Source organism: Triturus cristatus, chromosome 5_2 (genome assembly GCF_964204655.1).
Source record: "Triturus cristatus chromosome 5_2, aTriCri1.1, whole genome shotgun sequence".
NCBI classification, from domain to species: Eukaryota; Metazoa; Chordata; class Amphibia; order Caudata; family Salamandridae; genus Triturus; species Triturus cristatus.
Window position 1 is genome coordinate 101,385,578 of NC_140588.1, and position 14,436 is coordinate 101,400,013.

The 14,436-nt window shown below is 45.1% G+C and overlaps 1 protein-coding gene across 4 annotated transcripts in view; it reads right to left on the bottom strand.

Annotated features, from left to right (window-relative positions):
• The window catches only part of RNF152 (ring finger protein 152), a 203,540-nt gene extending 200,255 nt beyond the window's left edge, over positions 1-3,285 (bottom strand). The window contains exons 1-2 of one of the 4 annotated variants that reach the window (XM_085606879.1): positions 2,914-3,285; positions 1,656-1,795 (exon numbers count right to left, since the gene is read on the bottom strand). The gene's annotated coding sequence lies outside the window, so the exon portion shown is untranslated. Of the gene's footprint in view, positions 1-1,655; positions 1,796-2,019; positions 2,042-2,174; positions 2,530-2,913 lie in introns of those variants that run through there. The other 3 variants (XM_085606880.1, XM_085606881.1, XM_085606882.1) reach the window with 3 other exon arrangements.
• Between the last annotated feature and the right edge of the window lie 11,151 nt (positions 3,286-14,436).

A 14,436-nucleotide genomic window follows, 5' to 3' on the forward strand; every position in this document is an offset into this window, starting at 1 on the left:
TACCAGCCACCTGTAGGTTTTGAAGTGAAAACCTTGGTTGTAACCATTTGCTAGCAAATCGGCATACATTTATGAACCTACTTTGACACCCAGGCTCATTCCTAAGACCTGCAGGTGACTGTCACCAGACACAGGACATGCATTACCTTGTACACAATTCAATAAACAGGTAGTTGACTTCAGTGCAAGTGAAGAAAGACTGTAAATCCCAGAAATCGTGAAGTTGTCAAGTAACACCAAATGGAGAAGGCAAACCTGAGTTGGGGCAGTCCCTTTGGGCTGCTCAACCTGCAGAATGCAAACTGGATGCCCTTGGAGCATGGCTCAAACATAATAGGTGCGAAGGGGGTGCAGGGACGGGTGCAAGGATACTACAAAGGCGGAAATGAGGACAGTAGCTCAATGGGCTCCATATTGAAGAGCTGAGAGAGGTAACACCTTGTGATACTTTTGGAAAGGATGAAGATGGGAAGAAATATGTGATGAGCGCCTTGGTTGTCAAGCCAATGGCCCCCTTGCATCGGTTAACTGTTAACTGAAAGTCAAATACTCGAATTGTGGTGTCCCCAGTGATAGTATAGAAAACCTCTGGATTGCAGCAGGAATGTCCACACTACTGAAGTCCTTTATTACCACTTGACGAAGAGCTGGGCATTGTGTGCAAGGATGAATCGCTTGGTTGAGGCCAGAGTCATCCATCTTGGCAAACACATCTAAGGGTACTAGAGGAGCTAATGCTAACCTCATGTTGATATAGGGGCGGTCTCGGGACATAGGGGGCCAGACATAAAGCCAGCGGTGGCCTGGTCTGTTCAACCCTGCCACATCATCAACCCCAGACCCAAAACCACAACCCAGAACCAAGGAACGAACTGGATTACCCTCGGGAATATATAGGAGTGTGGCGGAAGCAATCAGAGCCCAACATTTCTGCAAAGCAGACCTCATCAGGAGGCAGGGAGTTGATGGATTACAGGGGCTCGCGCCGGAATTAATAGGACATTAAAAAGAACCAGCTCCTTTGTTCTCGTCCCCAGCCCAACACATCCATCCACTCCACCCCCTCGCAAATTCTATCATCTGGTTCACGGCACCGGCAGGTAAGCTAACAAAAGGCATTCGTGCATGAAAGAGGCAAGCAATTCTCAAAAAGGCAGCAAGCAGGTTGAACACAGAGAAAGCATACCCCCTACCACCACCACATACACACACAGCCAATGTGTATGTCTGCAGTCTGCTCAGCTTATTTCCTAGTCAGTAGCGTTTTTATTACGGGTGCCTCTCCGGGACAACTCCCACCAGTCAATTCTCCCAGCTGACAAAGCATTATTAATCACCATTACTAAAATAATGAAGGAAGAGGCAGGAACCTTCCCACAACCATTTCCTTTGTTGTGACTGGAGCGTTTTCTCAGCTCCCCGAGAGCCCCATTCGAGATAAGTCATTATGGGAAGATGTAAGGCGCGCACCCATCCACCGGCTCGGACTATTTACACTGCAGTGGGGCTATTATTAATATTGTGCTAATCTGCAAGGCCACGGTCGGCTGAGGATGTCTGCTGGCGGGGGTAGGGGCTGTCCATCAAGGGGAGGGGCGGTAAGGTACAGACAGGCTGCCCATCAAAGGTTGCCTCAAGGGAATGCCTCATCTTACCTGGTGGGTTGCTTGGGGGTCCGGGCGCTGCGGGTTGGAGGGATCTGTAGGTGCCAGGGTTGCCCTGTGGCGAATCGTCCTGTGGGCTATTATAGCGAATCAGAGTCTGTCCCGCGGTTCCCTTCGGCAGCAGCCGCCCCCTGAAAGTAAATACATAAGCGTTCACCCTCGTCTGCTTCTCGCCAGAGCTCTGCGCGCTGCTGGTGCGGTCCCTCCCCCTGCCCGCTCACGCCCGCCCTCCCTCGCTCACAGAGAGGCTGGTGGAGTTTACCCCCTTCAGAGACACCCGAGTGCGGGGTGACATTCCATGGACAAGCCCTGTCACCCCCTAACCAGCGCCTGATAGCCACCAAAGAGGGCTCACCTCTTGGGAAGGTGGGGGCGAGCGCGGTGAGACACAGTCTCCGACCCCCTGCACCCTCGGCAGCTCGCCCCTGTGCCAGCCACTGGCTGGCAGGCGTTTATTCTTCGATAGGATTAAAACACTCGCGGTGCTGCTCCGTTTAAAAAGATACATACATGTGTCGGACTCGGCGCCCCCTGTTCCCGAGTGATGGGCTAACTCTTGTAAGATGCAGAGCCCTGGAGGGCAGGTCGTAACCAAACAGGAAACAGGGTGCAGCTAAAAGGGTCAGGGAGGATTCTGCTAAGAGAGAGCTGGGGGCCGCTAAAGGGGGCAGGGTGCACCAACAAATGGACAGAAAACAGCTGAAGTGGGGCATGGGGTAACTATGGAAGGGGGGCAAGATGAAAGGAGGAGGGGTTTGAAGGGGCAGTGTGGAGCAATTGGGAGGGACAGAGTTCAAGTTTGAGAGACCAGTTTAGAGGGTGGGGGTTCGTTTTCAGAGGGTAGTATGCAGCTACAGAAAGGCAGAGTGCAGATTTGGAGGGACTGGGTGCGGTTTCGTGAAGTCAGGGTACAGGCAAAGAAAGGCAGGTTGAACCCAAATAGGACAGAGAGCACCTACAAGGGGGCAGGGTGTCGGTATTGAAGCGCAGGAGTACGTAGGAGCAGGCTATAGGTGCAACAGAGGGGCAGGGTGCACATTTGGAAGAACAGGGACCCGGTGTGTGTGTGTGGGGGGGGGGGGGTAGGGGTGGTAACTGCAAAGGGCAGGGGGGGCGTAACTACCAATAGGAAATGCAACAAGATGTCAAATACATCCCCACCCTCCAAGCGACAACAATGTAAAATGGGACTCCATCCCACGAGGCTGGCTCCCCATAAATTGAGGGGAAACGCTGAGTAAACACTCACCTGTGCAGACGCGGTGGGGGGTGGGGGGTCTTTCGGGACGAATATTTCGGCATCAACCCAGCAGCTAGGTCAAGTTTGTCCCTGTGTTGTTATCACTAGTGAAATGCGAGCCCTAAGTCAGCGCCCGCGCCGCGCCTGGCTCTCTCTCTCACTCACACCCCCAGACACGCCCGCTGCCCGCCTCACGAGCCGGTGCTCTCCCTAACAGACGGGGCGGGCCTCGCACACATATACACATTCAGGCATGACCCTAAAACCAGCCGAGGGAGGCTGACAGGGATCCACCCAGCGCCTGCCTCCGCTCGCGCTTCCTCCTCACGCCACCACAGCTTCAGAAAATAACATTCTTTACTTCCTTTTTTCGAACAAATTCTAAGCGCAACCCGTTTTGTGGGGCGTGCATCAGCCTCGGAGTCAGTGACGTAACAAAGGCCCCTTAAGCCCCAGCGGTTGAGGCGAGGACTAACCCTTCAGCCGCCCCCAAAACCTTGAGACCATTCATTCCGCTTGAGACCAATGTATAGTTGTCATATATGGTAAACTTGGTTGGCCATTCTTCACATTCTGCATTCTTTTGCGGTACACCGATGCTTCGAATCTCCCAGAGCTGCGGCTCCTAGGGCATATGTTTTTAATCTTTGCAATTTTTCCGTACAGACTATCCCAGTAGTGCCAAGCTGCATAACTGTCACTTGAGCAATGCCAATCCAACACGCCGAGACTTTTGAGCCTCTGTTAAATAGAAAACTACAAGTACCAGAATGCAACTTGTTGCTGTCTACACTGTCAGGACTGACAGAAGACGTCTACCGGGGATAGCGTGTACATCTGTGGAGAAGATCGCTGAGAAGGGCTGTGCCATCCCGTGTTTTTCAGAAGCATGCACGTGCTATGCCAGGTGTGGCGTTGCAGGCTTGGTAAAAGGGGCTGCCATGAGATTGCCTTTAGTTTTGTACTGCTGCTCTCGGCGGTGCCTGTGCTACTTTCCACCTGATTTCCCTGTCAGCCTTCAGTGAGGAAAGGTTCTCAAGTTTCCTAGTTCCCTCCCATGCGTGAGTAGCTAATTGTTAGACCTGTCTAGGTGACCAACTGGCATGGGTGCAAATTCAGGATGGTGAGTGTAAAAATTCAGGCCAAAGGGTCAAAATTCAGGACAAAAATTCAGGACCTTTTTGTTTCCTCCTCCATTTTTTTCTGATCTCGTTTTTGCTGGTCATAGGACTCTGCACGATAGGAACTGCTAGCCTGTGCTAAAGTGCGTTTGCTCACTCCTTAAACCATGGTAACATTGGGGCATTCCCAATTGACATATTTCATTTACTTACAAGCAGGGCACAAGTCAGTGGTACTCAGGAGTAGATGCCGTCTACCCACTCTTTCTTTTCACAGGGTGGAATCCGTCCACCTTGCCAAGATGTTGGCGCCACAGAAATATGCTGAACTCACCCTGTGTAATTTTCAGACACCTGGGCACATTCAGCAGTGCCTGCACATTGTCTGCTTTCCTTCCGAGCAGCAACATACAGTTGAGGGGGGCTTTGTAATTTAATTTCCAGCTGGGCCTAAAACAAAAGCCAAATTTAAGGGGCAATCAGGTCTCCTTTTTGTGCAAGTATCCTGGCTGGGGAACCTCTGGAGCATCACACCTAGATGCAAATGCAATGGAGGGGAAACAAAGGCTGACATCTTATTTTGACTTTTGACTTTTTTCAGCCTCTGTATATAAGTGATAGGCATGCACTGCGACAACTTGTCAGATCTGTTGGTCTGTCCCACTATTTACACAAATAACAATTTAAATACCACTATTTTGTTTTATACTTTTATAGCGCTATATCACAACTCATCCCAGAGTGCTTTACATTACACATACACATTATACATTGCCAAGAAATCATATGTGTGTAAATCAATGTATAGGATGTGTTACATAAGACTGACGGTTACAAGGCGTACAAGTCACGTGTCCTTCTTAGCCCACTGAGCTAGTTAGAAGGATTACCATTTTTGAACTTCAAGGAACACAAGGATCTCTGTGTTAAATGCAGTAGCCCATTTACATAAATAAGTCTGCCATCTGCATGTAACATCATGTGCTTTGCAAGAGACATATTAACCCTCTATTCTACTTTGATTCAAAACTGGGTCGAAGCAAAACACAGATCTCTCCAGCAAATACATTAACCTCAAGAGTTACCTTCCTATTGTTATTATACCCTGAAATTTACTGGACACACAAAGATCTCTGCAGCAGGCACCTTAACCCCATAAGATATTTTAAAACGCAGATTTTTAAACCAATCAAGATGAACAGATTTACTGTCACATGTCTCCTTGTTGCTAATTTCTTTGTGGCACAGTTCCGTCACTTTTTGGGCACATCCCCAGAACAAAATTTAATTATTTCAATATTGTAATGAGCTCGAATTTTCTCATGATAGACCTGCTAAAGATATGTGTCAGGGCATAATATCTGATGTCACTTCTTGTAGTGTCACTTCCTTTGAGGTCATGAGTTTTGATGACAATTCCTGTGATGCCATGTGCAATGTCACGCACCGTGAATTCACATGCCATGATGTCACTTGCATACTGACTAACGTGGTTAGTCCTCCCACTTCTTTTTTTAGGACTTGTACCCAGGGCCTGTAAATTAAATGCTACAAGGCCCAGATTTCTGAACTGGGGTGAATGTTTGACATTGTGCAGCATTCTGTACATCAATTGTTCTTTTTGCATTTGTCACCTAGAGAGGAGTGGGTATGCCCAGACGTGGAGCCCGTGCTCTTCATGCCACTGGAGTCAAGTTGGCCTGGCTGATGAGGGGTGATGCCCTGAAACCAGTCCCATGATGCTTGTTTCCAATCCAGGGAGGACCTGGCCTGCTGCTCGGGCTGGACATTTCCCAATGGGGGAACAGGGTCAAGACTGATTTGCTATGGCTGGGTCTGAGCTGGAATGGCATGGGGAGCAAAACAACAATGGATTTAGGCCCAGATCTCTGTACTGGGGTGAATGTTTGACATTGTGCAGCATTCTGTCCATCAATTGTACTTTTTGCATTTGTCACCCCGAGTGGGATGGGTATGCCCAGACATGGGTCCCATACTCTTCATGCCACTGGAGTCAAGCTAGCCTGGCTGAATAGGGGTGATGCCCTGAAACCGTTCCCATGATGCTTGTTTCCAATCCAGGGAGGACCTGTCCTGGCCATTCGGGCTGGACTGTTCCCATGGGGGAACAGGGTCAAGACTGATTTGCTATGGCTGGGTCTGAACTGAAATGGCATGGAGAGCAAAGAAATGATGGATTTAGGCCAAAATCATCTCTGTACTGGGGTGAATGTTTGACATTGTGCAGCATTCTGTCCATCAATTGTGATTTTTGCAAGTGTGTCTGCAGCACCTATTCTGCCACCCACTCAAGAAGCACTTTAAACATGTCTCAGTCCTGCCATTGTAGCCTGTGTGTGCAGTTAAAAACTGCAATTTTGACATGGCAAGATAAACCTTTTACCCTGTCCAAACCTTACTTTTCAATACATATGCCAACTCTAGAATGGGCCCTAAACAGGGTGCAATATATTTAAAATGTAGGACATTATATTTTAAGTTTTACATGTCCCTTTGAAAGTGGGCCTGAAAGTGCTCTGCCAGTCCATCTGTGGACCCAGCAGAATGAACACATCTCCTCTGCTGCGCGTTGCACTCCAGAGCAGAACCAACGCATCGCCTGTGCTGCAAGGGTTCTGCCGATGCAAAGGACTCTACATTTCTCTCGCAGCCTGCATCAGATCCTCTGCCTGTGTGGATCTTTCCCAACGGAGGCCCTCGCATCGCAAATCCCTCGTCCACAGCAACCTCGAAGATGACGCAGGTTCTCACATCGCAGCCTTGTAGCACCTCTGAACAGGACTTCACATCACAAGCCTTTGTCGTCAGGATCCTCAACTATGACACAGGACCTTGCATTGCAACACTGCAGCACCTTGGAACTGACACATCGTCTGGCTGCACGATGCATCCTTGTCATGGGACCTTGCAGTTCTCCCCAACCAGGGCTAAAGGAACTTTGTTTAATGGCATTAACTAGTCTTGTAGGTGGCCACAGCGCCATCGCAGTCTGCCTGAACTGGTGACTTTGTCTGGGTCCAGCGCGACCAGATATCCACAGTTGCAGTGGGGCTATTTTCACTGAAACCTTTAAACCTGCATATCACCATTTCTACTGCTTGGATTTTTGGGTGCTTCAGTCTTGTTTAATTTATAAAAAAAATACTCTGTTTTTCTAAATTGGTAGGGATTTTTATTTTGTGGTGTTTTCATTTTATTGCTGTTTGAAGTGTTGCAAAAAATGTTTTACACATTGACTCTGAGGTAAGCCTTACTGCTCTGGCCAAGCTACAAGAGGGTTGAGCACAGATTAATTTAGGGTTGGCTTCTGCCTCACCCTCAAAAGGATTGTGGTTGCTGCTTGACTAGTGCTCACACCCCTGTCAACCAACAACCACATTTCTTACACTGGTATTCAGCGGTGAGAATTTTGACTTGCGTTTGTGCAGTGCCATGCAGTAATTTTGTGTTAAACTGCCATCCTGCATAATAATTTGAGAACATAATGATTTTTTTTAAAATTCTCCTTGATTGGCTCCTTTTTGGTTTTCCAAATATACCCTAATTTCCTCTGAACTGTCTGAAAGCATACCTGCAGTAATGGAGTTTGAGCTAGCCAACTTGGAAGGTTATACTATGACTGAGCTTAAACAGTTCTGCAAAGAAATTAATCTACAAATAAAGAAGGGCACCAAAAAGTTGGAGCTGCAGAAAGCTCTGAATGCCTGGACAAAGGTCCACCAGTTGACAGCTGCAGAGGAGCAGTATGATGTGGATGAGCAGGATCAGGACATGGAGATCAGCCCTGAAACATAGCTTTCAGTGGAGGCGGATGACTCAACTCCTCACCAAGCCTGGGAAGAAAAATTGATTCTGCTCGTGGAGTTGGAGGAGTTCGGGAGCTCCACGCTACATGTGTAACACAGAGTTCCCACTAAATTCCGCCATCCTGCATTTGGCCTAGGATTTGTTTTTCTATTGGCATGCGTGAGACTTGTTTTGACATGTGCTAGCACGCGCCATGAGATTTGCAAACCACTTGCGAGCACGTGCGAGATTTGCCAGTGCTAGTGTGGCTACAGCTGCAGCGGCACCTTTTCCATGATGCTGGTGAGCATGAATACACTTCAAGGAGATTCTCTACTCGAGAAGCAGCTAAATCTACTCAAAAATATGTTTTTGAGTTAATAGTCCACTTCAATCGACGGTTCAAGTTGTTTTTTTTAGTTTGAGAAGCATTCCTGTTCTTGTCCAGCAGGCTCCTCCTGTGCTTTGCCATCTCCTGGTCACTTTTCATTTGGATGTGGAGCTGGAAGGATTACTTTCTTTGTCTGCTGCATATATACTATCAGATTTAAGGATTTTGTTTTTGTGATATCACAGGCAATTTCAAAAACTGTTGTATAAGGGGGTTTGTTTGATAGAGGGCATGCAACAATATTTGTTTACACTTTCATTCGATTTTTAAAATATATTGTGTTGGGTGGCCTGCAGTTTCAGTAGGGGCCTAGTTATTTATTTGTATTTAATTCTTAATCTTTTGTAAAGGAAAATATTGCAAAGTACAGGGCATTTTCTCCATGTTTGTTAATGCATTTGCAATATATTAATGTATTTTACTATATGGCCTAGTCTGCCAACAGGCCACCCATCCAGTAGGCCCAGTACTAGTCATGGGTGCATAAAACAACTGTTTCTGTTGTTTTAAAATATAATTTAGAACAGGGATGGCATTGAAATAAATAAAAAATGTTTGTTTTGGATAATTCAATTTTCCAGCACAAAGTGTATAGGTGGGGTAAGATTTGATGCCTTTGGAGGATGTGTGTTGCTGTAAATTTGTTATAGCTCAGTTAAGATTTGATGTTTAGCATTGCTGAATTAAAAGTCGCGAACAGAAGTCTGGATTCAACAAAGGTCAGAATCAGACTTCTGTTCGCGTCTTTGGGGCACACTTTACCCATTCCCAATTCCTTGGAAACACTTCTATGCACTTCACAGTGCCTTTTACATATAGCACTTGTGTGTCTTGTTTTGAATATACTAAGATTCTCTCTGTATAAGTACTATTCTTGCCACAAATAAACTTGATGTGAAGCGTCTGTGTGGGACACTTAGATATACAAAAGCCTTGAAGGAGTCCCGTTTGGACGAAACGCGCCGCGTCAGCTATCAATTCTGTGGTGTGGTTTTAAAATCAAGAATCATGAACTAAAGAATAAAGGAAGAATATGTTTCCAATAACCTGATGGCTATTTTGATTCATTTGGGAGGCGCCATGTTAATGTTCAACTGTTGACCTTTTTGTGATGTTGTAACTCTTGGTTATAAAATTTCCTTAAACAATTACGTATGATAATATTTGAGTGCAGAGCCAGTTCGGTTTTTAAAATTTGTAGTGGTCATCTCCCCAAAATGGAAGGTTCCCAGCCTGACCTATTTTGCCAGAGTTGCTGTTCCAGCACTTCAGTACAGTGTGCTCCAGTTGGCTGGACAAGCCTTCACACTATTTACGTGACGACAGACATGTGGACTAGTTGTCAAGCCACTGATTACATGTGTATCATTGTACACTGGATCTCTTTTGTGGGGGTTAGACAACAGCTATCTATACATCTTGGTGCTGAAGAAAGTTTTTTAGGGTATTCAGCGACATGCAGCAGTAGCCATGTTCCCCATGGAGAAATTCTATACTGCTGCAAAGATCTTGGAAGACTTTAACAGAAAGATGTTTGAATAGCTGCAAGCTAGAGGTCTCAGAATTGGATTTGTTGCCATGGACAATGGCAGTAATGAAGTTAAGGCCATGGTACATGGTGACTATTTCAGGGTCCTGTGTTTGGTGGTGTACTGCATCAACCTCATTGTGCAGGACTTTCTCAATAAAGAAGACATAGTCAGCAACTTATTGACCACCTGCAGATTAATCTGCACTAATTTCAGCTATTCTTGTAAAGCTCGGAAGCAGTTGAGGATCATTATGCGTGCCAATAGAGTACCAGTTAAAGCCTTCATATAGGAGGTATCCAACACATTGGAACTCAACCTATTTCATGTTGTAACATCTGTTTTAGCAGTACAAAATGATTAATAAGTATGTCATTTGAAGAGGACTGTCAAAAACATGTCCATTGTGATAGGAAAATGGGGTTTAGTCAAGTGCCTGATAGAGATGATACTTCAATTTGAGGTTTTCACTCAGGAAGTCCGAAAGTAGGACAGTACGATGGGCCAAGCTGTTCCGTTGCTGCATCTGCTAATAGATCAATTAAAAATGGTGGCTGAAAGCTTTGCAGGTGTAAAGGAAGACACACATGGTTTAAACGTTAATCCTTCGCTTTGCTGATATTACAAGTCTGCAAAGAGACATTGTATGATCCAAAGAGTACATCAGCGCCACAATGTTGATCCACGGTACAAAAAAATACTGCCCACTTTAATTCCCTTTTCAGAAGGGGATGTTTCAGAATACAAGACGTATGTCAGAGACCTGAAGGAAGAACGTCTGAAATTAGAGTGCCACAAGTTCTGTGTTGCCGCCTTCATCTTCCAGAGAAGGCAGTCTTGTTTCTCACAGCAGCCAACACCAGTAACTATAAAACCAGCAGCCGAACAACAGGAATACAACAATCCGTCAGAACCTGTGCATTGGGTTGGTTTCAAATTGCAGTTCTTAAGTACAGTGCAGAGGTGAAGGCAAAAGAGTAGGAGCAAGTGGCAGCACCAATGGCCATTCAGAGGATGTTCCTGGACTATCTGGATGACCCAAGAGAGTCTATGTGGAATGAAACCATTGGTGTATTGGTATGGGAAGATGCACCAATGGACAGAGCTAAGCAGGCTGGCAATAAAGTATCTGGCTTGTCGAGTAGCCAAAGTGTCTTCTGAGTGTGTGTTCAGTGCAGCTGGTGCAGTTGTCACAATGAGAAGGACCAGTCTCTAGCCTCAAAACATGGAGAGATTGACGATGATCAAAATCAACCAACACTTCATACCACACAATCACACCATTTCTAAAATACCACAGGAGGAGTATGACAGTGATTGGTCAGACTCAATTGTGTTAGATCATGATGACCTACTTCTGGGCAAACCACCTGAGGTTGAGGACAAACTCTACTTCTTTGACTGAGAGTAGGCCACCGCACAACATTTTAATTATTTATCGCCAAACTGCTTGCCCTCCAAAAAATAAAGGCTATAGCTATTGGAAGATTATGTTTGTGTCTGACTTATGCTACCCCACCATTTTTAGGCACATGTATGGCCGGATTGGAGTTGGATCAGTGTGCAGTGAAGAGTCTTCCCCATTCCCTTCAAGAACATTGGAGACAATACCGGTCTCTCTTCCATGCCTAGCTCTCTTTTGTCATACCCTAAAGGGCTGCCCCAGTAAATATCATTAGATTTACAAGACTGCCAAATTCCAATGTGTTGCTTCCATCAAAGAGGAGATACAATTGTGTACCAACCACCGTGCTTGGATTGGAACAGGTAACTATTTATTGCACCAATGAGTTATTTATTATTGATTATTGAGTGATTATGAGTGAGGATTTATGATTTATACAGTGGCAGTGAGGGAGCTTGTTCTACATATAATTTGTAAACTTGATTTTGAGGATTTGCAATGCTTGAGGCCTGATAGGTGATCATTTTTACTGTAAGTGATTGGCCCTTTCATACTAGATTTACTTGCACGATCCATTCCTTTTTTCTGGTTCTTCAGAGACCAGAACAGTCACTTTAGTAAGCAAACACACATCTCCACAAAATACTCAAATTCTGTTTCTCTTCTTGTTCTTCATCAGCAGTGCACTACAGGTCTCGGGACGGAGTTGGACTGATTAGTTACTCAGAGTCAGGAGGAGGATGGAAGGACTCAGAGCAGGACTACCTCATCAGCCAGAAGAATGAAGGAATTAATTCTATCAGCTTTAATGGGAATCATACGCGATGATGACTAGGAGGCCTACTCAGCTCTGTAGACTAAGAGAGGTGCGTTGATTTGGGAAATGCTGCTGAGTGTATGTGCTGTTTCAAATGTGAAACTCCTCTTATGTGGTTGTTGTCGGGGGTCTAATCCTTGTAACTAGAGACAGACTTATGATGCCACATCATTATCACATGATGCATGCACTCAGCTAAATGTTAATAAGATAGTTGTACGATTAATCAGCCCAGTACATGCAGCTACTTGTCTGTGATTGGTTGTAAATTGCTCTCACTTCTCAGACAATGGATCTGCCATGAGTGATAAAATGAACGATTTCAAGAGCCTATGCTCTTGCTCTACCTCTGAGTCTTGGTAGCTAATATGCTCCTCATGAAGTTTACCTTTTGTTCTTCTCCTTGATTCTACAATATTGTTTATGTTTTACAATCCGCAGCCTCTTCTTCTACATAAAAGGCGAAAGCTCCATAACACTCCTACATACCTTACCTGACCAGTTTAGCTGGGCACCAAAGACGGACATTTCAAGAAGAATGCAGATGCACCAAACAATTTGGCAATATAGTATCATTTTTCTTTTAACAATCATAACTTTTTAGAACTGTTTGGGTTCACCAACTATAGAGGAAGCCAGGCTGAACAAAATTTGGTCAATGTTGTACATTAAACGTTAGAAGGGACTTTTTGAACTCCCTAACTGTGGGACCAGTATTCCTATACTTATGTGCCTTTGGTTCCTTTTTTGGTCTCTCAGTACCCCATCTCATCACCCCTCAAATTTTATCTCCTGGCACCCCAACTTTGGTAGTGCACCAACTTGTTTTCAAGCCCTTCCTATTTACCCTCCATTTGCAATCTCTTAGTAACCCAGGTGCTTCTGTCACTGTTCAGTCTCAAGTGGCCAGTTGAATGCATATTGCTTCGGTATCCAGGCTCTTACCGCTCTGTAAGCCCCTCTCAGCGCACCCAGTCTACACTTCTTTTCACTCCTCCATAATTAGCGTTTTCAAACCTAGAAGACTGAATATTTAGATATATAAAAATGTGGGTCTCTGCGACTGAAGTACTGTTTGCAATGCATTTAACTGAACTGTGACATACTCATTCCTTCATTTCCTTCCACAACAGATTTATGCTGATGTGCTGTGTTCGGCACCCTGATGAATATTGTTGCAGTGTGGCATTTCTCTTTGTTACACCTTTCCCCAAATTACCTTTCCCATCAAACCCCTAACCCTCTTCCCCCAGGCTGTGTGATTTATTGAGGACTTAATTTATACCATAATTGGATCACACACTTGGTGGGGCAGATGTGGTGAAAGCAACACCAACTCACCTGTGGATCTTTCATTTCCTGAGCAGTAGCTCACTCCAGCCCAACTTAACCATCCACATGTAAAAGGGATTTAGATACCAAACATTATTCATCAACATCATCAGTCAGGCCTTGTGTTGCGTAAACGCTTAACCTTATCAACTCCACTCTTGACTGTGAGTCCACTTCTCCTGACTCGAGGATTTAGTAACTTTAGTTTTAATTAAATAGCTCCCCATTGCTCAGAGGTAGTTACTATTGCTAGTTTTTGTTATAGTATCAGGTATTCCTTTCTTTGTTGTGTCATGGTAGTAGTCTGGTCTCAGTCTTTGTAAAGCTATGATATAAATAAATGACCCACTAATTCTGTTTTTCTTTCAATTTAGTTACCTGTGATGGATAATCCTTTTGATTAATCCTCACCTTGGTGAGAGTGGGACCTCACTTGTTGTGATGCCTTCCCTGTTACCGTGCTAGCCTGCTGCTATTACCACCACCAGTAAGAAGGCATCTTGGGAAACCCTGCAGTAAGTTTTGAAAGATAATGAAAGGTAGCAGGCATCGCTTCATCTATTCAGGTAAGAGAACTATGGAGTGATGTGAACTAATTTAGTTAGTAAGTAGTTAACTTCTACTGCAGATTTGACTTTCCTTCCTTGTTTACCTAGGTTGTTGTCGGCAATACAGGCAATGGCAAAATACCCTACCCCCTTATGGTCAACAATATAGTTAAAGAGGGTAGTATGTCATCGGTATAACTAACTATAACTAACTGGTATGCATACTCCTTGATAAGCAAGCAGATTAAAAACATGCTGCGCAAAAAACTCAGCAGTGCAAAGTAAAAGTAAAACTCAAGGAAGCTACAATAAAGTAGAACATTTTTCACCTCAACTTGGACTTCCCAATAATAAAATCCACCCTCTGCACCCACAACAGGCCCACCCATCTCCTACAACAAATCACCCCGTCCCCATCCCATGCCCAAAAAAACTCAGAAATATCCAAAGTAGCTCCCAACTCCCTTCTAAAATCCCACTCTCCACCCACAACAAAAATCCCTTCCACCAAAACAAAAAATAAAAAAGGGCTAGAAGAGGGCATTCTCCACACGGGCTGGAGCCCTACCTGGTTTTGCTCCA